Source organism: Delphinus delphis, chromosome 4 (assembly GCF_949987515.2).
Source record: "Delphinus delphis chromosome 4, mDelDel1.2, whole genome shotgun sequence".
NCBI classification, from domain to species: Eukaryota; Metazoa; Chordata; class Mammalia; order Artiodactyla; family Delphinidae; genus Delphinus; species Delphinus delphis.
The window spans coordinates 9316408-9339585 of record NC_082686.1 but is presented as its reverse complement, the minus strand read 5'-3'; the positions used below and the strand labels follow the sequence as shown (position 1 = coordinate 9339585).

The following is a 23178-nucleotide window of genomic DNA, read 5'->3' as shown; positions in this document are numbered from 1 at the left end:
AAGAAAATATTGGAGCTATAAATAACACATTTTTAAAGAATTGGTGTGCTCAAGTATCTCCTGAGAGGCAAATTCTAAAGAATGTTAATCTCCAGATTATATTCTCTCTGAGGCCATGTTTTTCCAGAACTCTTGGAACGTGTCTAAGTAATGAAATAAACTCAACAATCTTTTTAAGCGTTCACTGTTAAAAGATACTAGGAGCAAACAGATGATTGTAGGCTCATGGTTGTACCTTCGGGTAAAGGAAAATGAGAAGAGCTCTAAATCATCCAAGATGAAGAAGTCCCACAGCCAGACATGCTCTGGTTCAAATCATCAGGAATGTTTCAATCCAATGCCAACTTTCTCCCTTACAATAATGAATGTATAAAAAGGGTACGTTCAAAAGGGATCTTCACCACCTTTCTGGTTTCTACCTCTGTCCTACCTCAAAAACTCCTTAAACACCACCCCCCAGAACCTCCGTTCCTTACACCCTAGAACAAAACAACAAAAATAAACTTTATAAAAATGTATAAAACATAACCTTACAAAACCTGTTATTGAGGCGCTACAATATAATTTTAAACTAATAACGTGAATTTTTCCATGCTGAAGAATTGTATAATTGGGTCACCAAATATAAAAAGACACAGCTGTAATAGAAAACATTTCAGAAAAGGAAATTCATACTTCAAAAGCCCTGACTAATCATAAAGTGATGCAAATTTGAAAGGAAATACTTAGATTATATTTTTACCCAGCTGAGCAGTCAGATGTTTGGAAATGCCCTGGATTTTTCTAAACATTTCCTCCTGTTAACAGCAAAACAGCTCAGATGCTCCAGAAACAAAGGACACACTTTCAAACCTTTATTCTGTGTATTTTTCTTAATTACAGCTGCTCCATTCCAGTTGCAATAAGAGGTCTAATTGTAAAGGCTTTAAAGCTAAGATGTTTACCCAGAGCTGCCAAACAGAGTTATTTTTATGAAAAATACTAAGAAGTGCAAGTCTGGGAATACACACAGAGCTTCAAATGAGAGGCTGGAAAAAGGAGGTGATGAAGGACTTAGCACATTTTCAGTTTGTTTCTCTTACAACCTGTGAGAGAACCCAGACAGTCCATGGGCTCCAGGAGAAAACCCAAGATGGCTGCCGTCCAGGGAGTTTGGCAAAACCCCGGGCAAGGAGAGGCTGTGGTGAGCTGGGCTCCCGGACAGGAAGGTGGTGACAGCTGCAGCTGAGCTGCATGGCCTGTGAGCCCAGAGGACAAGCTCTGGCAACTGCCTGAGCAGTGCCCTGTGGCCTTTTCTTCATAAGTGAAGATGGGGGCATCTGGTCAACCACAGGTGAGGTGGCACTGCAGGGTGAAGCTGTAAACCGTCAACTCAGCCAACCCTAATGAGGACCAGACACCCAGAAGCAATTGCAGAGTTGGCGGGGCGGGAGTGAGAAGTAGGGTTCGCTTGTCTCAAACCACCACCGGCTAAGCAGGCCCGCACAGCGAGGCCAGAGGGAGACAACATCCCCTGGACTCTCTGGGCAAAAGGCAGAATTAGAAACGCAGATTCAAAACAGGCTCTGGGGGGCTTGTGCCAGATTCGTGCCTGGGTGACTGCCTGGCCCTTTCCCCGAAATAGCACGCAGAACCTGTGAGAAATATGCTCTGGCCCCTTTTAGACCCCGACCCTGAGGACATGAGGGTGGGAACCAGAGGAGTAACATTTGCTCAAAATCCTCATCCCCACTTCCTGGCATCAGTTCTCTGGCTCACCGCCTGTCCCTAAGAAATGGGGAAAAAACAGCTCCCAGCAGTGAAACCTGGAGAGTTCTGCCCTGGACAACCTGGGACCCCCTGAGGCCAGGCCCACTGGGGATGGCACATGCAGGGGATTTTTCTACAGAAAACTTGAGTTGAGTTCAACCAGAAGGCTTAACTTTCTAAAGATGTCATGGTCAGCTCTTTCGAGGGTAAAGATTTGTTTTTAAGATTGTTAAATCTGGCCCTCTTAATTACAAGCTAAGTCAGTAAATAAAATGTTCCAATCAAGTCTGCAACTTAATTTTCCACAGTAGTCTCGTGACCTACCGGAAGAACTCACGAACGTATTTGTTTTATTTCTTTGGGACGGAGGAGAGGGGACCTGTAACCACAGTAAGCCACGTGACTCCTTTGTCCACCTCAAGCACACTATTATGGGTTGAACTATGTCCCCCTCAACAGACACCAAATTCATATATTGAAATCCCAACCCCCAGGACCTCAGAATGTGATCTTATTTGAAAGTAGGGTCGTTGCAGATGTAGTTAGTTTAGTTAAAATGTGGTCATATTGACATATGGTGGGCCTCTAATCCAGTATGACTGGTGTCCTTATAAAAAAAAGAGCAGCAGAACCTGGCAGAGAGGACTGGAACAGCCCTTAGGAGGAACCAACCCTGCCAATACCTTGATCTTGAACTTCTGGCCTCCAGAACTGTGAGACAATACATTTCTACTGTTTAAGTCACCCAGTCTGTGGTCCTTTGCTCCAGAAGCCCTAGGAAACCAATACAGTTCCCCGGGCACTTTTGCCCTGTGGGCCTCTCCTCCATAAAATGTATTCAAAAGTACTTTGCAACTGTGTTGGTGTAAAGACAAATAAAATCCAGGCTGGATCATATTCTTTTTTTCCTTCTAATTTTAGAAGAAATGAGAACATTTTTAGCTTAAAAGTCTCAGGAGCAGTCAACACTGTACTCCTGGTCGGCCCTGTGGAACTGTTCACTGGAGACCCCAGGCTCGGTCAGGTGTCTCCCTGTGCTTACTCTGTCTTGGTACCATATTGAAATGACCTGTCATTGTGTCTAATGTTCCCTCTCCCTACCCCCTGGCTAAAATAGACACAAGCAAAAAGGCTGACTTATTTATTTATTTTTGTATAGCCTGGCACACAGAAGGTGCTCAAGAAATAACTGTTGAACCGAACAGATAAAGACATAGGGTTATGCAAGGTCATTGCTGAAAAATGAAGCAAAAAAAAAAAGTGTAGAAGACGGAAATTTTGGCAACAACAGAGCCTTAATAACTAGAGCCTTAGCTCCTGGTAGCGGAGTGAGGATCTGGGAGCACATCCCAGGAAAGTTTTGAAACTGAAATAAAATGAGTGTTTTATAACCATGCATTCTGTTCCATTTTTCTCTCTCTCTTCATCTTTAAATTTATATTTCCCTCTCCGGGGCTTGGAGAGTTTTCCTTACATCACAGCTATGTGCCTTTCTTTGGATGAGGGTTTCTCAAATTCCAACTTTTCCACTGAGATTTTCTGACAGTAGATTTGGCCTTTATTTATTCTCTGAATTTTATTTATTTATTTTTTTATACAGCAGGTTCTTATTATCTATTTTATACATATTAGTGTATATATGTCAATTCCAATCTCCCAATTCATCCCACCACCACCACCCCCCTCCACTTCCCCCCTTGGTGCCATACGTTTGTTCTCTATATCTGTGTCTCTATTTCTGCCTTGCAAACTGTTTCATCTGTACCATTTTTCTAGATTCCACATATATACGTTAATATATGATATTTGTTTTTCTCTTTCTGACTTACTTCATTCTGTATGACAGTCTCTAGGTCCATCCACATCTCTACAAATAACCCAAATTCGTTCCTCTTTATGGCTGAGTAACATTGCATTGTATATATGTGCCACATCTTCCTTATCCATTCATCTGTCAATGGGCATATAGGTTGCTTCCATGACCTGGCTATTGTAAACAGTGCTACAATGAACACTGGGGTGCATGTGTCTTTTTGAATTACGGTTGTCTCTGGGTATATGCCCAGTAGTGTGATTGCTGGGTCATATGGTAATTCTATTTTTAGTTTTTTAAGGAACCTCCATACTGTTCTCCATAGTAGCTGTATCAATTTATATTCCCACCAACAGTGCAAGAGGGTTCCCTTTTCTCCACACCCTCTTCAGCATTTATTGTTTGTAGAGTTTTTGATGATTGCCATTCTGACTGGTGAGGTGATACCTCATTGTAGTTTTCATTTGCATTTCTCTAGTAATTAGTGATGTTGAGCAGCTTTTCATGTGCCTCTTGGCCATCTGTATGTCTTCTTTGGAGAAATGTCTATTTAGGTCTTCTGCCCATTTTCGGATTGGGTTGTTTGTTTCTTTAATATTGAGCTGCATGAGCTGTTTATATATTTTGGAGATTAATCCTTTGTCCGCTGATTCATTTGCAAATATTTTCTCCCATTCTGAGGGCTGTCTTTTCGTCTTGTTTATGGTTTCCTTTGCTGTGCAAAAGCTTTGAAGTTTCATTAGGTCCCATCTGTTTATTTTTGGTTTTATTTCCATTATTCTAGGAGGTGGATCAAAAAAGATCTTGCTGTGATTTATGTCAAAGAGTGTTCTTCCTATGTTTTCCTCTAAGAGTTTTATAGTGTCCAGTCTTAAATTTAGGTCTTTAATCCATTTTGAGTTTGCTTTTGTATATGATGTTAGGGAGTGTTCTAATTTCATTCTTCCCATGTAGCTATCCAATTTTCCCAGCACCACTTATTGAAGACTGCCTTTTCTCCATTGCATATCCTTGTCTCCTTTGTCATAGATTAGTTGACCATAGGTGCATGGGTTTATCTCTGGTCTTTCTATCCTGTTCCATTGATCTATATTTCTGTTTTTGTCCCAGTACCATATTGTCTTGATTACTGTAGCAATGTAGTATAGTCTGATATCAGGGAGTCTTGATTCCTCCAGCTTCATTTTTTTTCCCTCAAGATTGCTTTGGCTATTCGGGGTCTTTTGTGTCTCCATACAAATTTTAAGACTTTTGTTCTAGTTCTGTAAAACATGCCATTGGTAATTTGATAGGGATTGCATTGAATCTGTAGATTCCTTTGGGTAGTATAGTCCTTTTCACAATATTGATTCTTCCAATCCAAGAACATGGTATATCTGTCCATCTGTTTGTGTCATCTTTGATTTCTTTCATCAGTGTCTTATAGATTTCTGAGTACAGGTCTTTAATCTCCTTAGGTAGGTTTATTCCTAGGTATTTTATTCTTTTTGTTGAAATGCTGAATGGGATTGTTTCCTTAATTTCTCTTTCTGATCTTTCATTGTTAGTGTATAGGAATGCAAGAGATTTTTGTGCATTAATTTTGTATCCTGCCACTTTATCAAATTCACTGATTAGCTCTAGTAGTTTTCTCGTGGCATCTTTGGGATTCTCTATGTATAGTATCATGTCATCTGCAAACAGTGACAGTTTTCCTTCTTCTTTTCTAATCTCTATTCCTTTTATTTCTTCTTCTTCTCTGATTGCCGTGGCTAGGACTTCCAAAACTACGTTGAATAATAGTGGTGAGAGTGGACATCCTGTCTTGCTCCTGATCTTAGAGGAAATGGTTTCAGTTTTTCACCATTGAGAATGATGTTTGCTGTGGGTTTGTCATATATGGCCTTTGTGATGTTGAAGTAGGTTCCCTCTATGGCCACTTTCTGCAGAGTTTTTATCATATATCGGCATTGAATTTTGTCGAAAGCTTTTTCTACACCTATTGAGATGATCGTATGGTTTTTATTCTTCAATTTGTTAATCTGGTGTATCACATTGATTGATTTACATATATTGAAAAATCCTTGCATCCCTGGGATAAATCCCACTTGATCATGGTGTGTGATCCTTTTAATGTGTTGTTGGATTGTGTTTGCTAGTATTTTGTTGAGAATTTTTGCATCTACATTCACCAGTGATATTGGTCTGTAATTTCTTTTTTTGTAGTATCTTTGTCTTCTCTTCATTTTTGTTTGTCTGTAAAGCTTTTGATTTCTCCATCAAATATGAATGAGATCCTTGCCAGGTAGAGTAATCTTGGTTGTAGGTTCCTCCCTTTCATCACTTTAAATATATCATGCCACTCCCTTCTGGCTTGTAGAGTTTCTGCTGAGCAATCAGCTGTTAACCTTATGGGAGTTCCTTTGTATATTATTTGTCATTTTTCCCTTGTTGCTTTTAATAGTTTTTCTTTGTCTATAATTTTTGTCAGTTTGTTTACTATGTATCTCAGCGTGTTTCTCCTTGGGTTTATCCTGCCTGGGACTCGCTGTGCTTCCTGGACTTGGGTGGCTATTTCCTTTCCCATGTTATGTAAGTTTTTGACTATAATCTCTTCAAATATTTTCTCAGGTCCTTTCTCTCTCTCTCCTCCTTCTGGGACCCCTATAATGTGAATGTTGTTGCGTTTAATGTTGTCCCAGCGGTCTCTTAGGCTGTCTTCATTTCTTTTCATTCTTTTTTCTTTATTCTGTTCCACAGCAGTGAATTTCACCAGTCTGTCTTCTAGGTCACTTATCCATTCTTCTGCCTCAGTTATTCTGCTATTGATTCCTTCTAGTGTAGTTTTCATTTCAGTTACTGTATTGTTCATCTCTGTTTGTTTGTTCTTTCATTCTTCTAGGCCTTTGTTAAACATTTCTTGCATCTTCTCAATCTTTGCCTCCATTCTTTTTCCGAGGTCCTGGATAATCTTCACTATCATTATTCTGAATTCTTTTTCTGGAAGGTTGCCTGTCTCCACTTCATTTAGCTGTTTTCTGGGGTTTTATCTTGTTGCTTCATCTGGTACATAGCCCTCTGCCTATTCAGTTTGTCTGTCTTTCTGTGAATGTGGTTTTCATTCCACAGGCTGCAGAACTGTAGTTCTTCTCGCTTGTGCTGTCTGCCCTCTGGTGGATGAGGCTATCTAAGAGGCTTGTGCAAGCTTCCTGATGGGAGGGACTGGTGGTGGGTAGAGCTGAGTGTTGCTCTGGTGGGTAGAGCTCAGTAAAACTTTAATCCACTTGTCTGCTGATGGGTGGGGCTGGGTTCCCTCCCTCTTGGTTTTTTGGCCTGAGGTGATCCAACACTGGAGTCTACCCGGCTCTTTGGTGGGGCTAGTGGTGTACTGTGGGAGGGCTCATGCCAAGGAGTACTTCCCAGAACTTCTGCTGCCAGTGTCCTTGTCCCCATGGTGAGCCACATCCACCCCTCACCTCTGCAGGAGACCCTCTAACACTAGCAGGTAGGTCCGGTTCAGTCTCCCATGGGGTCACCGCTCCCTCCCCTGGGTCCTAATGTGCACAGTACCTTGTGCGTGCCCTCCAAGACTGCAGTCTCCACTTACCGCAGTCCTGTCGAATCCTGCAATCAAATCCTGCCAGCCTTCAAAGTCTGATTCTCTAGGAATTCCTCCTCCCGTTGCCAGACCCCCAGGTTGGGAAGCCTAACGTTGGAATGGGAAGCCACTCCAGTGGGTGGACCTCTGTGGTATAAGTGTTCTCCAGTTTGTGAGTCACCCACCCAGTGGCCATGGGATTTGATTTTATTATGATTGCGCCCCTCCTACTGTCTCATTGCAGCTTCTCTCCTGTCCTTGGATGTGGGGCATCTTTCTTGGTGAGTTCCAGTGTCCTCCTGTCAATGACTGTTCAGCACTTAGTAGTGATTCCGGTGCTCTCACAAGAGGAAGTGAGTGCACGTCCTTTTACTCCGCCATCTTGAACCCAGATTTGGCCTTTCTAAACCCAACCTCATTTATGGTTCATGAAAACTTTAGAGTCTAAGTTGTTCTCATCTCTGGACAATTTCTACCTTTCCTGCTGACCACTCCTTATCTTTGCTCTATCCCAGCATGAAAAAAATTCTTTTCTGCACCAGGACTCCATACGGGCAAACAAGCAAACCTTTCTTAGCGCTTGCCACAACATAAACTTCTCAAAAAGAAAGAAAGAAATTAACATTCTATTGGCCATTTGGGAGAGATAAAGAGCACAGAAACTTACACAGTGTGACTGGGAAGATAAGTCCTATAAATTTCTAATTGTGTGTCATAAACTTCCTAGAAGAGCATTCCCCAAAAAGCATTCAATAGGATGCTAACAGAGTCACATAGATGAAAGGTTCCAAGGACATAAATTGGGGAAGTACAGGGTTGAAAAAGCTAAGCCCGTTTCTATAATGCAGAACTTCTCAGATCCTTAGTGTGCTGACATGCAATGTGAGTCTCCGTGAGGCAGAGAAAACATTTGGCATTTCACAGACTGACTTAGTCACGGACCCATCCTTCAGGGGGAGCAGAATACAGGGAGAAAGGTGTCCTTTGAGAGACACATCTTCCAGGAATTACTCTGGAAAACACTGGCCTAGCCAGGATATATTGAGTTTCAAAGGTTGGAGTTGCCATGACTATTGACATAAGGATTCCCTGTGGTCTGAAGTGGCTGGAGAGGGTATCTTAAAAGTAGTATGATTCTCGGGAATTCCCTGGCCATCCAGTGGTTAGGACTCTGTGCTTTCACTGCCAGGGACAAGGTTCGATCCCTGGTCAGGGAACTAAGATCCCACAAGCCACGTGGCACGACCAAATAAAACTTTAGAAATTAAAAATAAATAAAAAATAAAGTATCTTTAGAAAGTAGTATGATTCTTATTAATGATCAAAACACAGAGAGAGGAGAGGAGAGGAGGGTGTTTGGGCCGGGAAAATAGCTTCAGCAAGGGAGAAAAATTACAAGCTGTGTTTGAAGAGCACCAGCGTGGAAGGTATGCTGTGGAAAAGGCCAAAAGACCTAGGAGGAGGGAGAAATGAATAGGAAAGAGGCTTAGAACCTGACTGTGATAACCTCATCCTGAGAGTGTAGGAAACAACTCAACTTCAAGGCAAAAGTGCAGACCAGGGGTGCTGCAAGAGTATCACTGAATTAGGCACCAATCAATAAAATGATACCTACTGTTGTAAGGCCAGACACTATAAAACTCTTAGAGGAAAACATAGAAAGAACACTCTTTGACATAAATCACAGCAAGAATTTTTTTGATCCACCTCCTAGAGTAATGGAAATAAAAACAAAAATAAACAGATGGGACCTAATGAAACTTCAAAGCTTTTGCACAGCAAAGGAAACTATAAACAAGATGAAAAGACAACCCTCAGAATGGGAGAAAATATTTGCAAATGAATCAACAGACAAAGGATTAATCTCCAAAATATATAAACAGCTCATGCAGCTCAATATTAAAGAAACAAACAACCCAATCCGAAAATGGGCAGAAGACCTAAATAGACATTTCTCCAAAGAAGACATACAGATGGCCAAGAAGCACATGAGAAGCTGCTCAACATCACTAGTTATTAGAGAAATGCAAATCAAAACTACCATGAGGTATCACCTCACACTGGTTAGAATGGGCATCATCAGAAAATCTACAAACAACAAATGCTGGAGAGGGTGTGGAGAAAAGGGAACCCTCTTGCACTGTTGGTGGGAATGTAAATTGATACAGCCACTATGGAGAACAGTATGGAGGTTCCTTAAAAAACTAAAAATAGAATTACCATATGATCCAGCAATCCCACTACTTGGCATATGCCCAGAGAAAAACATAATTCAAAAAGACACATGCACCCCAATGTTCATTGTAGCACTGTTTACAATAGACAGGTCATGGAAGCAACCTAAATGCCCATCGACAGACAAATGGATAAAGAAGATGTGGTACATATATACAATGGAATATTACTCAGCCATAAAAAGGAACGTAATTGGGTCATTTGTTGAGACGTGGATGGACCTAGAGACTGTCATACAGAGTGAAGTAAGTCAGAAAGAGAAAAAAAATATCGTATATTAATGCGTGTATGCGGAACCTAGAAAAATGGCACAGATGAACCCGTTTGCAGGGCAGAAGTTGAAACACAGATGTAGAGAACAAACGTATGGACACCAAGTGGGGAAAGCCGCGGCGGGGTGGGGATGGTGGTGTGATGAATTGGGCGATTGGGATTGACATGTATACACTGATGTGTATAAAACTGATGACTGATAAGAACCTACTGCATAAAAAAGTAAATAAAATAAAATTTAAAAATTAAAAAAAAAATGATACCTACTGTCTACTGGGCAGGGAGGAAGGAGAGTGCTGGTGAACTTGGCATGTAGTGGAGCCTTGGCAGTGGAGGGACAAGAGTCCTGGCATGTTAGGGAACTCTCACCTTCCACACCCGCACTGCTGTGACTTTGGACAAGCGAGCTCCCCCCACCCACCCAGGGACCCAGTGTTCTCATCTGGGAATTAAGAGGAACTAACGCTCTGGTCCCCTACTATTCTAACACCCCTACTACTCTAACACCAGTCTCTTATGTCATGAAAGTCACAACTGTCCATAGCCAGCAGGAGTAGAGGGAACGGGGCATTTTTTTTTTTTTTTTTGCGGCACGCGGGCCTCTCACTGCTGTGGCCTCTCCCGTTGCGGAGCACAGGCTCCGGACGCGCAGGCTCAGCAGCCATGGCTCACGGGCCCAGCCGCTCCGCGGCATGTGGGATCTTCCCGGACCGGGGCACGAAACGGCGTCCCCTGCATCGGCAGGTGGACTCTACCACTGCGCCACCAGTGAAGCCCTGAACGGGGCATTTTGTGGTCAGACACCACACTCCATTCTCCCACCGTGAGCTTGACAGAGATGTTTTCAGCTGACAAGCCCTTCTGCAAAGAGAGTGCAGCTGTGTCGGTCTGGGCTGCTCTGCAGCCCAATACAGCCACCTGTGCCATCTGGGCAAGGGGTGGGAACCCAAGAGGCATGAGTTCTGAGAGAATCAAGGGACAGTCCATTGGGGGACAAGAAGACAGAGGAATTGTGAGCTGTGTCTCTTCCCGTTGAGTTCAGGCAAGCTAACTTCCATCCCTTCTGAATCTTAACGAGGGAATGGATCAGGTGCATGTTTTCTAATTCCTCAGCTGCTTCCTGAACTACCGAGAATCAATTAACAGCTCCCACATGTATAAAATTAAGAAATTCATCGTAGTTTCATAGGGCAGTGGAGCGGATTGAATGGCATAGGTTATATAAAACACAAAACCCCGTGCCTGGCCTAGAGGACAAGTCAATACATGTTCAAGGCTTTGCAGTCTAAGCGTGTTGTACTCAAACCTAATTATTTCCCAGGATGTGTCACTGATGTGTTGCTTCCTCCATCCCACACCCCTGTCTCACCCCAACACTTCCCTGCCTGCTGATGGGACTTGGCTCCAGCCACTCAAGGCATCCTTCAGTGGACAAAAGGACCAGGAAAATATAGACCCCCTTGGGCATCTCAAACTTCTTTTTACTTACAGCCGACACTATGATTTTAGCTAAAATGTTAGAATAGTTTTGTTTTCCATTATTAGCATGATTCTTCCTTACCATGATGAAATATGGTTTCCTTTGGTTTTCAAAAAAAAGTGTCCAATGTGTTGTAAAAGATGAAGTAATGCTTAGTAACCTTGGTTGTTTTTTAAAACCCCTTCCTATCAGCTTCTTAAGGGACTTGGTTGTAATGTTGATCCATGCCACAGTATATCTGCTTCATGCCCAGATTCTGGCTGACCCCTTAATGGGTAAATTCATTAGGTAATATGAGTCAATTAATCAGAATGCATAGTTATTTTTATGAACTCTACTGCCAGCGCATGAACTCATGACACGTGTTTCATAAATGGGAAGAACGGCTAAAATTAAAGTATAGATTTTTATATGATATATGGTTCTAAAAGTCAGACACTATGAATAATTCATCCATTCATTCCCCCAAGAAGTGTTAATTAAGGACCTACTAAGAACCAGTCACAATTCTCAGCACTGGACGTAACAGATGGGTCTAGTCAAGGAGGGGTAGTAGGGGTGCACACAAAACTGCACACACAGATTTATGATGGAGGTGGGGATGGGATGGGATGGTGAACAGCGTGGAGGCCACACCCCTGCCAGAAGGTCAACCAAGGTTTCAGAGGGACAGAGTTGCATCTAGAAGGATGCTTAGGGACTCAATGGATAGACAGAAAGGGAGAGAGAAGGAAAGAGTGATAGAAAGATGCCCCCGGTATTGGGAATTTCCTCTGAAAATGCCTCAAGGCTCCAGGGAGCAGAGTAACTTAGAATGGCTAGAATGTAAAGTCCCAGGGAAAGAGAGGGGAAGTGATGAACAGGCGCTAAGTGGAGGAACAGGCAGAGCTTAGAAGACCTTGAGTAGCACACTAAGGAGTCCTGAAGGCAATGCAGAGTTTCTGAAGGGTTTTAATCACAAGGAGTGGTGTGGCCAGATGTTTAAAAGATCACTCTGGAGACAATGTGGTTGATGGATTAGGGAGAACAAGACTGGTGGGAAGATTAGCTTAGAAAGGATATCATAAGTCCCCGGTGAGAGATGATGGAGGTCCGGGGTAAGTCAATGGCATAAAGGAGAGAAAAGAGACAACAGATTTCAGGTATATTTCTTCCAGTTTTATTGAGATATAATTGACTCAGGTATATTTAACAGCCCGAATCAGCAGGGTTTGCTCATGGACGGAGGTAAAGTGAAAGGAAGGAGTCTGGGGTTCTAAGTGGATGAATGGCAACACCATCAACTCAAGTAGTGGAGAGAGAACAGGTGTTCAGGGAGGTTCATGAGCTCCATTCAGCCAGGTGGATTTGAGGGGACCGTGGGACATCCAAATGCAGGTACTGGACAAGTTGTTGTACAGGTGGGGCTGAAGCTCAGGGAATGAGTCTGGGCTGGTGAAAGGCAGTCAGAAATCATCACTGCTATTGTGAAGGAATCAAGAGAGATGTGTGCTTGCTCCGGAGGGGCGGGGGAAGAAGAGGAGTCCAAGAACGAGGTAAGTCCAAGGAGGACATAGCAAGACAGGCGATGACACAGAGAAAGGGGGGTGGACATGGAAATCACCGGATAGAGCATTTCAAGAGTGTGCAGTCCACAGCATCAAGTGGCACAAGGAATGAGCACTGGACGTGTTCCTGGTTGGCACTTTTCAGTTCCCATGAGGTCAGCTGGCACTGACCAATCAGCCACAAACAGGGAGGTGCCAATTGATACAAAAGGAGAGAAAACCCAATGGCTCTCCAACTTGAATGTGCATCAGAAACACATGAAGGGTGGGTTTAAATACAAATTCCTGGGGCCCCACCCTCAGAGCTTTTGATATAGTGGGTCTACAGGAGATCCCAGGAATCTGAATTCTTAACAAGCACCCGAGAGAGTTTCTAGGAGGGCAGTCAAAGAATCCACTCTTAGGAACACTGTGAAGGTGCCTCCCTTGAAGTCAAAATTGAGACTTTTTTAACAAAAGCATTTTATCAACAAAAGTGTTCCCCAGGGGTCACTAGTATCCCTCTCTTCCACTCAGAGAGGCCGAGGCTTCTGGGTTGGTTTAACCTTCCAAGTGGCTTCAATCCTGTAGCCCTCAGCATCCACAAGATGAGATCAGCAGTTCTCATAACTGGAAGCATAACCTTTTCATTTAAGAAAATATATCGACAACATCCTGGTACCCAGAGGTGGAGCTCAGGAATCCAGAAATGTCTAGAGTCTCCCTGGTAGATTCTGTGGCTCAGCCAAGTTTAGAAACAACTGAATAGATGATCTCTAATCCAACATCAGTCGTTAATAGCCCATGAATTCAATGGGCATCTGCAAGAGGAACTGTGTTCTGGTTGCTGATGTATGGCCCCATAAACCTCCCTGTCAAAAAGGAAGTTTAAGATTCCTTGATGTCAGCAGGGCCTGCGATAGAAACGTTAGTCCAACTGTGAGTTTTCAGAGTAAATATTATGACAATGATGTAGACCTTTAGCTGGTCCTCTTAGTTGTGCAGCTGAAGCACTTGGACGGTTCACAGGTACCGTGATGTAAACATTCTGTTCCGTAATTATTACTGTCAAGTTCAATGGCCTCCTCCAATCAGTCAGCAGAGATTTGCCATTGTTGTTATAACAAGAGGAGTCCTGGAAGAATGAGTCCTTTCATCAGCTCTGAAATAGGAAGACTTGGTATGCATATTTTTAAGTCAAGGCCAAACAATATGGGATGCCTGATACGTAACATAAAGGGCTGGCAATCACTACTATTTCAAAAGTGCCATTCCTCCAGAGGTAAAAGAGACAGACAAATCCTTGCAAATGAGCCAGTTACCCCTCTAACCTTTGCTTCTTTCCTCCTGTGGTGAGCCCCAGACTAGGGGATGCTGAAAGAGAAGGCAGCTGAGGAACAGGGGACCACATGGCCAACCAGCACCGAAAACCCACTTGCAGGGTCTGCCTTGGTTATCTCCCGGATTTCTCTTAGGATGGCCCCAGGGAGGTACCGTCAGCTTCCTACAAAACAGAGATCTTCCCTGCGGAAAAACCTCAGTAGGGTTCCCAGGGCTTACACAATAAAACTCATATTGCTTATAGAGGCAAGCAAGAGTGTTTTCCATGGGGCCTTCACTGCTCTCTCTTCTTGCCACCCACCCTTCCCCATCCTCACTCCCCATACCCCCAACAGGTACACACCCTCCATTCCGTGAACACTGAACTTCTTACTTTCCATAGCTCCACACTGGGCAAATCTCCCTCATCTCTCAAGACCCAGCTCAGACAGCACTACCTTGGTGAAGCCTTCCCAGATTATCCCAGACAGACATATGCATCCACCTTTGACGCTCTGGAGCCCTTTGTTTAAACGCCTATGACATCAAGTACCCTGCTAAACTATCTTTTATCTAATTGCCCATCCAACTCTTATGCTAGACCATGAGCAGCTTCAAGGCCAAGCTCATAGCAGATTCTCAAAGATGTCTGTTGGACAGATAGAAGGAAGGATAGACGTATGGTGCAACAGACAACAGAAAGGAAAAGGAGGCAGAAAGGAGAATTGGGCTGGAGTCAAGAGACCTATATTTCTTTATCTGTTGATACAACAAACATGTATTGGGAGCAACTATCGAGTTCCACACTGTGTGAGGCACAGTGAGACAAATAAGACACACCTCTGAGCCCCACAGAAGGCTCACAGGCCAGCAAGGGACACAGATAAGCCAATACACAAGTACATTGACGTCTGTGGAAGGATACACAGGGTGTTATGATATCTTATAGGAGAATTAGCTAAAACAGTCCAGGAGGGTCAGACTGAAAGCTGAATCCTAATGCATGAGTGGAGCTGGAAGCAATTCACATTTCCAGGAGAGAGACAGGATGTGCAAAGGCATGAAAATAAAGAAAAGCTTGGGCAAAGAACTGAAAAACAATGCTCAGGTGTATCTTAGTGTGCAGGCAGGAGAGATGAGGCTGGAGAGAGAAGCAGGGTGTGGCCATGAAGGAGTCTAGAGTAACTATGGACATGAGGGTAAGCAGAGAGAAAGCCCTCACTGAACTCCGGGCCTTTGCACATGCTGTTCCTGTTACTTAAAATAAGTTCAGTTTCCTCCAGCCAATCCCTGCCCCTTTAGTTAGAGGTTCCAGGCACCCTACACCTGACCTTTACAACACTCATCAAAATTCGTTAAGCTAATCTTTCTAGTATCTGGCTGCCCCAGTAAAGTGGAAGATTCGCCGGGGCAGCCATTGTATACGTGTCGTTCATCATCGTATTCCTAGCACCTAGAAAGTGCCTGGCCTATAGTAAGCCCTCCACAAATATTAGTTAAATAGATGCAAGGGCTTCATGGTCTTGTTGACCAAATCTTTCCATCATGGAATCTATGAAATAGTAAAAAGAATCTCACCTGGAGGAGTATTTGAGAAAAGTCCATGAGGTAGAAAAGATCCTAGCAGAGCTGGTTCTCACCCAGCCACCGACACTCAGCCACGATGTGACCCCCCCAGCTCACCAAGGCTTGCCTTCTTATTTGTCAGATGGGGCTCTTGGACTGGATGAACACTAAGGATGCCTCTAAATCAGTGATTTTTACATTGCAGTAGCTCCAAAGCCATAATGGCCCGTGGCAAGGAGTCCCTTGGCAATACTAACTTGGAGGAAAGAACTCAGTGCCATTCACTTCCAGGACTGTGGTCTCACTGGATTTGTACTCAGGGAAGCAGGTGCAAAGTCCACTCTTGACTTTATTAGATGTGAAAATATAATCAGAGATGAAAAGAGAGGTCACCTCTCCTGCTCAAACAAACTTTCTTTCAGTGAGTCCCCAAGAGATGGATACGGAGAACCCAATGTTTTCCACTTTCAAGTTTAAAAGGCTCAGAAAGAGTCACTGTCCCTACAGCCAAACCTGGGAGAAGAGCTTGCTGCTTCTTCCCAGCAAAGGGCCACGTGGTCTGCTCTCCGCCCAGGAAATCCGGAGGGCTGGAAACAAATTAAGCCATGATTTAAGTAATTTCATCTATGTGTTTCCAGAAATTAATTATATTTATTGTATCTGACACCAGTCACGGATAGCAAGCGCCTTTTGTGAGTCTTACAACAAAAGTTAGAAAGCATTACTCGTAATGGCTGATTTTGCTTTATTATATCTGACTCAGAGCCAAAGGTAGACAGCACTTAGAGCCGTCTGTGGATATTAATGTTTGGAAAGCAACAAAGACAGCTCCCCTCCCTGGCCTCCTACCAGCACTTGCACATGCAGCCCACCCCTTCTCAGTATAAGGATGATGGGGGTGGGAGGCAGCAGGGAGGCAGGGAAGCTGTTCAACACCCTTAGGATTTGTTGTGTAGCCACCATACCCCAAGCACAGTGCTAGGCATTGCTGGATCCTCCATGGTGGGTAAGACAAGGATCCCCGCCCTCCAAGTATAAATGATAATAGTCTAAAAAACATGATCCCATAAAAATCATATTATATGTCATAAGACAGGACGAGGATGTACACAAAAGGGAAAGATGCATTCTAGTTGGGAGAAGTCAGGAAAGGAGGTGGCATATGAGATGAGCCAGCAAAGAAGAGGCATCTCTTAGGATGACACAAATGGGAACTGATTTGGGGTGCCAAGAACAGAATGAGCGAAGGTAGGAAACCAAGGAAGCCTGGGGCATGTTCAGGCAAGGCTTCAGATGGCATGTGTCCAGGTGGGGAAATAGCACACAGTGGGACGGGAAAGATGGAGGTTGAAGGCCTTGAATACTTCCTGAAGAGCGTGCCTATGTTTGGTAGTCAGTAAGGAGCATGCACGTCATTGAGCAGAGGAGTAAGAAAAGAGCCACGCTCCACGGGTATTAGTGCAGGGACAGTGTTAGGTATGCAGCCAGCAGGGCCTTAAGAAATTGCCTTCCCTGGCCCGATTGAGAGACGCTTCTCTGGAACACAGGCACACCTAGCGACTGGGGTCTGTAGTGTTGCTTCAATACTACAGAAATTAACATGGCGGCCTTGGCAAATTTCAGTCAGCTGGTCTGGGAACCTAACTATCATGTGTCCATAGAAAAGTGCAATGTTGAATTTCAAGCTGTGGCCATAGAAAGAACCTTCAAAGACAGCCCATTTGTGAGCTGCAGATGACGAAGATTTGTGTCATATCTTTAAGGCGTGCTTCCACTTTTCAAGAATTTGACACCTAGTGGAAAAGATGAACACATTTTGGACAAAGGATCCAGGATATCCAAGCATGAGGCACTTACATCCACCTGTGCCCACGATATCAGGACAAGAACATAACCCACCAGGGAGCACCCACACACATACCTCACTAGCTACACAATGGTCTGTCTCCATAAGCCTTAAAAAAACAGCAAGGATGGGAAATGGTTCTAAAATCCATAACATCTTCCCAGAGTTACCTTTCCTGGGAAATTGTTCCCCCTTTATAGAACATTAGTCCCTAAGGACAGAGTACAGTGAGCAGAAACTTATTTTTTTATGAATTTGCCTAATAAAATTGATACACACGAAAGTCCATAGAGTTATGCATTTCCCTCGCATCTGTCCCTTGTTTGTTTACTTTGAAACCACCAATCTAAATCTTGGGACGCTCAATGCAAAATAATAATAAAAGTCTGGTCATGTTTATTTGGCTTCAAAGGAAAAAAGTAGCAGAAGAAAGGAACAAGGTCTCAGCTAACGATTAAGAAAATATGGCGGAAATGAACATCTACGAAAAATGAATCAAGAATGAATCTCTGTATCTCTGCATTGTCAATGGATTCTTTTTCTTCACAAAGCAGACACTTATGTCTTTCTTCCCTGCGTATTTTCTGGATCCATCACTGAGATGCCATATTTTATTGTGCCAAATATATTAATAAGTTCTTAAACATCATAAAAAATCTCTACTACTTATCTTTGAAAAAATATGTAACTCAAAAGATACAGTAAAATTGTACCAGTAAAGTTATGAATGCTGGCATAAATAGGCATAGGTACGTATTTATATGTCTATTGAGAAATGCATATCTATACATTAACTTTTCATTTCAACATAATTTTAGGCTTCCAGAAAAGTTGAAGCATAGTATAAGGAATTTAGAATTCCCATGTACCTTTCACCTACATTCCCCAAATATTACCATTTATCTTGCGTGTGTAGCTAGGTACATAAGTTCCCGGCATGATGCACTTCTATCCCTAATCACTGAAGTTTGTGTCTCCTACAAACAAGAACATTCTCTTACATAACCACAATATCACTATCCAAGTAAGAAAATGAACAATACTATTGTCCAATACCTATTATGCAGACTTTATTCAAATTTGGCCAATTGTCCAAATAGTGACCTTGAGAGCAAAGGCAGATCCCGCATCACACATAGCGTTGATTTGACATAGGTTCAGCAATACCGACCACCTTCATGTGTAAAGAGCAGAGAAACTGTTGCCGTCATGAAGAATCTCAGAAAACATTCCCTTGAGTTCTTCCTGAGGAATTTACTAGAGCACAAGCTTCAACAACCAAAATGACTAGAGAAGCATGTACACAAGGCATGTGGTGAGCATGTTAACATGGGGTTACTTGAAGAACTAACCCTTAATGAGACTTTATAAAGGGAGACTTTATAGTCTATATGACTATATAAATATAGATCTGCCTACAAGTATATAGTAAAACCATAAAAAATAGAGGGAGAATGAAGGTAGCATATGTGACAAAATGAAGTTGACCATTTTCAGGAATCATAATTGGTGGTAACAGCATTATGTAGTTATTCTGAGACTGTTGTGTATATACTATGGAATAAAGCAAGTGAGTAATGATGGGAAGTTCTAATTCTACCACTCTAATTCTGTGTGCTTGAGAACTAAGGTTTTTGGTGTGAAATAAAGGAGATACACATGCAGTACAGAGGAGGTAAAGTACAAACACTGTAGTCTTTAACTTGAATTAGAAATCAGTGTGAATTCACAAGGCATTTTATCTTAGATAACAGGTAGATGATAGATAGATAAACAGACATAGATATAGACATATACATACATATGTGTTTTCCTAGCTCTCTTCACTGGAAAAGCCTAGAAATGGTGATGAACTCAGTTCTAGATTCATTTCAAGAAGACACAAGAGCAACTGGTTATAGAGGCCTAAGTTGAAGAGCTTCTCTGGGTCAAAGATGGGACAATGTGAACCCCCATAAGGATGAGAATTGCTATAGATTGAAACTCATCAAATATGTTTAAATCCATGAGCTCATAATGACATGTTTTAAAAACCTAACTGGTCAACTTTCAAGGATGACAAGGAACCCATACATTATCTTGAAAACTAAGTAAGTAAAAGGAGAGTGCCAAATATTTATATTACTTTCCTATATGAACTATACCACCAGGTAACCAAATAGTAGATGAAAGATGGTATCTCCTTATAAAATTATCCCAGCTAATATAGCTGGGATAAACAAAAACTAAATGATGTAATTAGAACATCGGCATTCTGCAGTGCTCAGTGAATGAATAGATCTAGACAATGTACATCATATGAAAAACTAGGGAGAAATGAGCACGTATGTGATGGAAGAAAACAGCACCACCTACAATATTCTAGTCCAGGGGCTAAACCTGGACCTGGTAAGACTTCTGGATCCAGATGCCAATTTATAGGAGGACAGAGAACAGAGGAGCATGTTGATCTGCACCATGAGTGTGCAGTCAGCAAACTCCAGCCTGAGGGATACTCCACAGGTCAGAGGGCCCAGGTTCTTCAGGTTCAAATGTAAAAATTTTTTTAATGGGCAAAACCTATAGTGTGGAGGGCTGCATACTTTGGATTAAACCATAATGATGCAACAAATTTAATACCATAATATCCATAAAAGTGATTACTTTTGGTGGGAGTGAGGGAATTTCTAGGGTGACTGGCAAAGTTCTACAAAGTTTTACGATAAAACTGCTTTAAAATAAATTTAAAAGTCAAAAACTTAACAGGTGTTGTTTTAAAAAGACTTTCCAGAACAGGAATCCATTATCATTATGATATACAATGTGGGGAAACCCTCACAGTATACATCTACATATAAAATAAATGTCTAGAAGAAGTCTTGAAGCCTGCACACTGAACTACGAACTGTGAAGGAGAGGTGGTCCTGATGCAGCCCAGAATGAGATGGAGAGAGAGCTGGGAGACTCAGCCCAAGAGGACTCTCACATTTAGCTTGATGTATTTTTATACCATTTGCATTTTTACAAGTGACTTTTCATGTATTGCTTTTTTTTTTTTAACATCTTTATTGGAGTATAACTGCTTTACAATGGTGTGTTAGTTTCTGCTGTATAACAAAGTGAATCTGTACATATACATATATCCCGATATCTCCTCTCTCTTGTGTCTCCCTCCCACCCTCCCTATCCCACCCCTCTAGGTGGTCACAAAGCACCGAGCTGATCTCCTTGTGCTATGTGGCTGCTTCCCACTAGCTATCGATTTTACATTTGGTAGTGTATATATTAGTCCATGCCACTCTCTCACTTCGACCCCAGCTCACCCTTCCCCCTCCCCACATCCTCAAGTCCATTCTCTATGTCTGCGTCTTTATTCCTGTCCTGCCCCTAGGTTCTTCAGAACAATTTTTTTTTTTTTAGATTCCATATATATGTGTTAGCATACGGTATTTGTTTTTCTCTTTCTGACTTACTTCACTCTGTATGACACACTCTAGGTCCATCCACCTCACTACAAATAACTCAACTTTGTTTCTCTTTATGGCTGAGTAATATTCCATTGTATATATGTGCCACATCTTCTTTATCCATTCATCTGTCGATGGACATTTAGGTTGCTTCCATGTCCTGGCTATTGTAAATAGAGCTGCAATGAACACTGTGGTACATGACTCTGTTTGAATTATGGTATTCTCAGGCTATATGCCCAGTAGTGGGATTGCTGGGTTTTATGGTAGTTCTATTTTTAGTTTTTTTATGGAATCTCCATACTGTTCTCCATAGTGGCTGTAATGGGACCTAATGAAACTTAAAAGCTTTTGCACAGCAAAGGAAACCATAAACAAGATGAAAAGACAACCCTCAGAATGGGAGAAACTATTTGCAAATGAAGCAACTGACAAAGGATTAATCTCCAAAATTTACAAGCAGCTCATGCAGCTCAATATCAAAAAAAACAAACAACCCAATCCAAAAATGGGCAGAAGACTTAAACAGACATTTCTCCAAAGAAGACATGCAGATTGCCAACAAACACATGAAAGGATGCTCAACATCATTAATCATTAGAGAAATGCAAATCAGAACTACAATGAGGTATCACCTCACACCAGTCAGAATGGTCATCATCAAAAAAATCTACAAACAATAAATGCTGGAGAGGGTGTGGAGAAAAGGGAACCCTCTTGCACTGCTGGTGGGAATGTAAATTCATGTATTGTTTATATAGATTAAATGTCTCAATCAATCAAGGAGTTCGTGAACTAAAGAATGCGCGAGCTAGTGGGAAAAAGTGGGTGAGCAAGTGAATAAGTAAGTGAGTGAGTTAATGAATAAGTGAATGTGTAAGTGAGAGAGGGAGGGAGCAAATAAATGGAGAAAGAAAAGAGTAGCCCAGTATGGTAGGCAGGTCCTAATAGAAAAGTCTTTATAGAATCATGTTTAGCAAACCACAGGGGAAAACCAGAACATGGGAAATACGGTCAACCCAGATATTTCACGGCCTGCGTATCTGAAAATCTTTAAATCCCCAGCCACTGATTCAATGAGATTATATGCTAACATTTTATAAATGAAAAATTTACAAGGAAACTTGAGGAGTGACCAGTCAAGTATGAATTCAGAACCAAAGGCCACTTTGAAAGATCCTGTGTGTCCATCCTAACACCAGCCTGCCTACACCCCCCTCCAGGAAACCCCTAATCATGAGATCCCACCGGGAAGTCTCCCTGGCCTTTCAAATTTCATCATCCACAAAGAATTCTGAAGCGCACCTCTGCATCCACCCAGAACTGCAAACATTCCTTTTAAACACAGAACCACAGCCTCTGAGTCCCTGACCACCCAGTGTCCAAATTCAGAGCCAAGAGGTGTTCTTTCACACTTGAAGCAGTTCAGAATCACCTACCTCCAAGTTTCTTCGAGTCACCATACTTAACTCTGGGAATGCGAGGTTCTGGAAAGCTTGTCAGAAGGAGAGTATGTTGCTTAATTTCTCTGGGCTTCCGTCAGGGTCTCCATCTGTAAACTGGAAGGAATTCATCACCCGTCACAGAGGGGCATGTGACCTCGATGGGAGAATTATGTGAAATGCTTAATACGATGCCTGCTTCACAGCAAGTGCTCAGTGGGTGTTTGCTGTGGTTCCTTACCTTTATTAAGGTGAAATTCACGTAACATAAAATTTTCCATTTTACGGTGCACAATTCAGTGGCAATTAGTATGGTCACAGGATTGTGAACCACTTCCCTCTAGATCCTAAACATTTTCATTACCCAAAAAAAGCCCCTTATTCACTAAGCAGTTAACTCCCTATTTCCCTTCTCCCCTGCTCCAGCAACCACGAACTGGCTTTCTGTCTCTATGGCTTTACCCATCCTGGATGTATCATATAAACAGAATCATACAATGTGGGACCTGTTGTGTCTGGCTTCTTTCACTAAGTATAATGTTTTCAAGATTCAGCCATATCGTAGTGTGTATCAATATTTCACTCCTTTTTAAGGCTGAGTAATATTCCGTTGTATGTTTATACCACAACTTGTTTATCTGTTCATCTGTTGATGACATCTGGGTTGCTTCCACCTTTTGGCTGTCATGAATTAGCACTACCATGAACATTCGTGTACATGTATTTAAGTACCTGTTTTCAGTGCTTTGGGGTATAAACCTAGGAGTGAAATTGTTGGATCGTCTGGTAATTCTATGTCTGATTTTTTGAGGAACTGCAAAACTATCATGATTTCTAAAACATTCATTTCAGTGTCTGCTAAGAACAGGGCACATTCTTTCACAGCAGGTGCTGTAAATATCCAT

General features: G+C 42.3%; 1 protein-coding gene across 2 annotated transcripts in view; it reads right to left on the bottom strand.

The window, feature by feature from the left end:
* SETD4 (SET domain containing 4) overlaps positions 1-23178 on the bottom strand; it is a 284441-nt gene that overhangs the window by 68652 nt on the left and 192611 nt on the right. For both annotated transcript variants that reach the window (XR_009519220.1, XR_009519221.1), the window contains one exon: positions 22271-22390. The gene's annotated coding sequence lies outside the window, so the exon portion shown is untranslated. The remainder of the gene's footprint in view (positions 1-22270; positions 22391-23178) is intronic.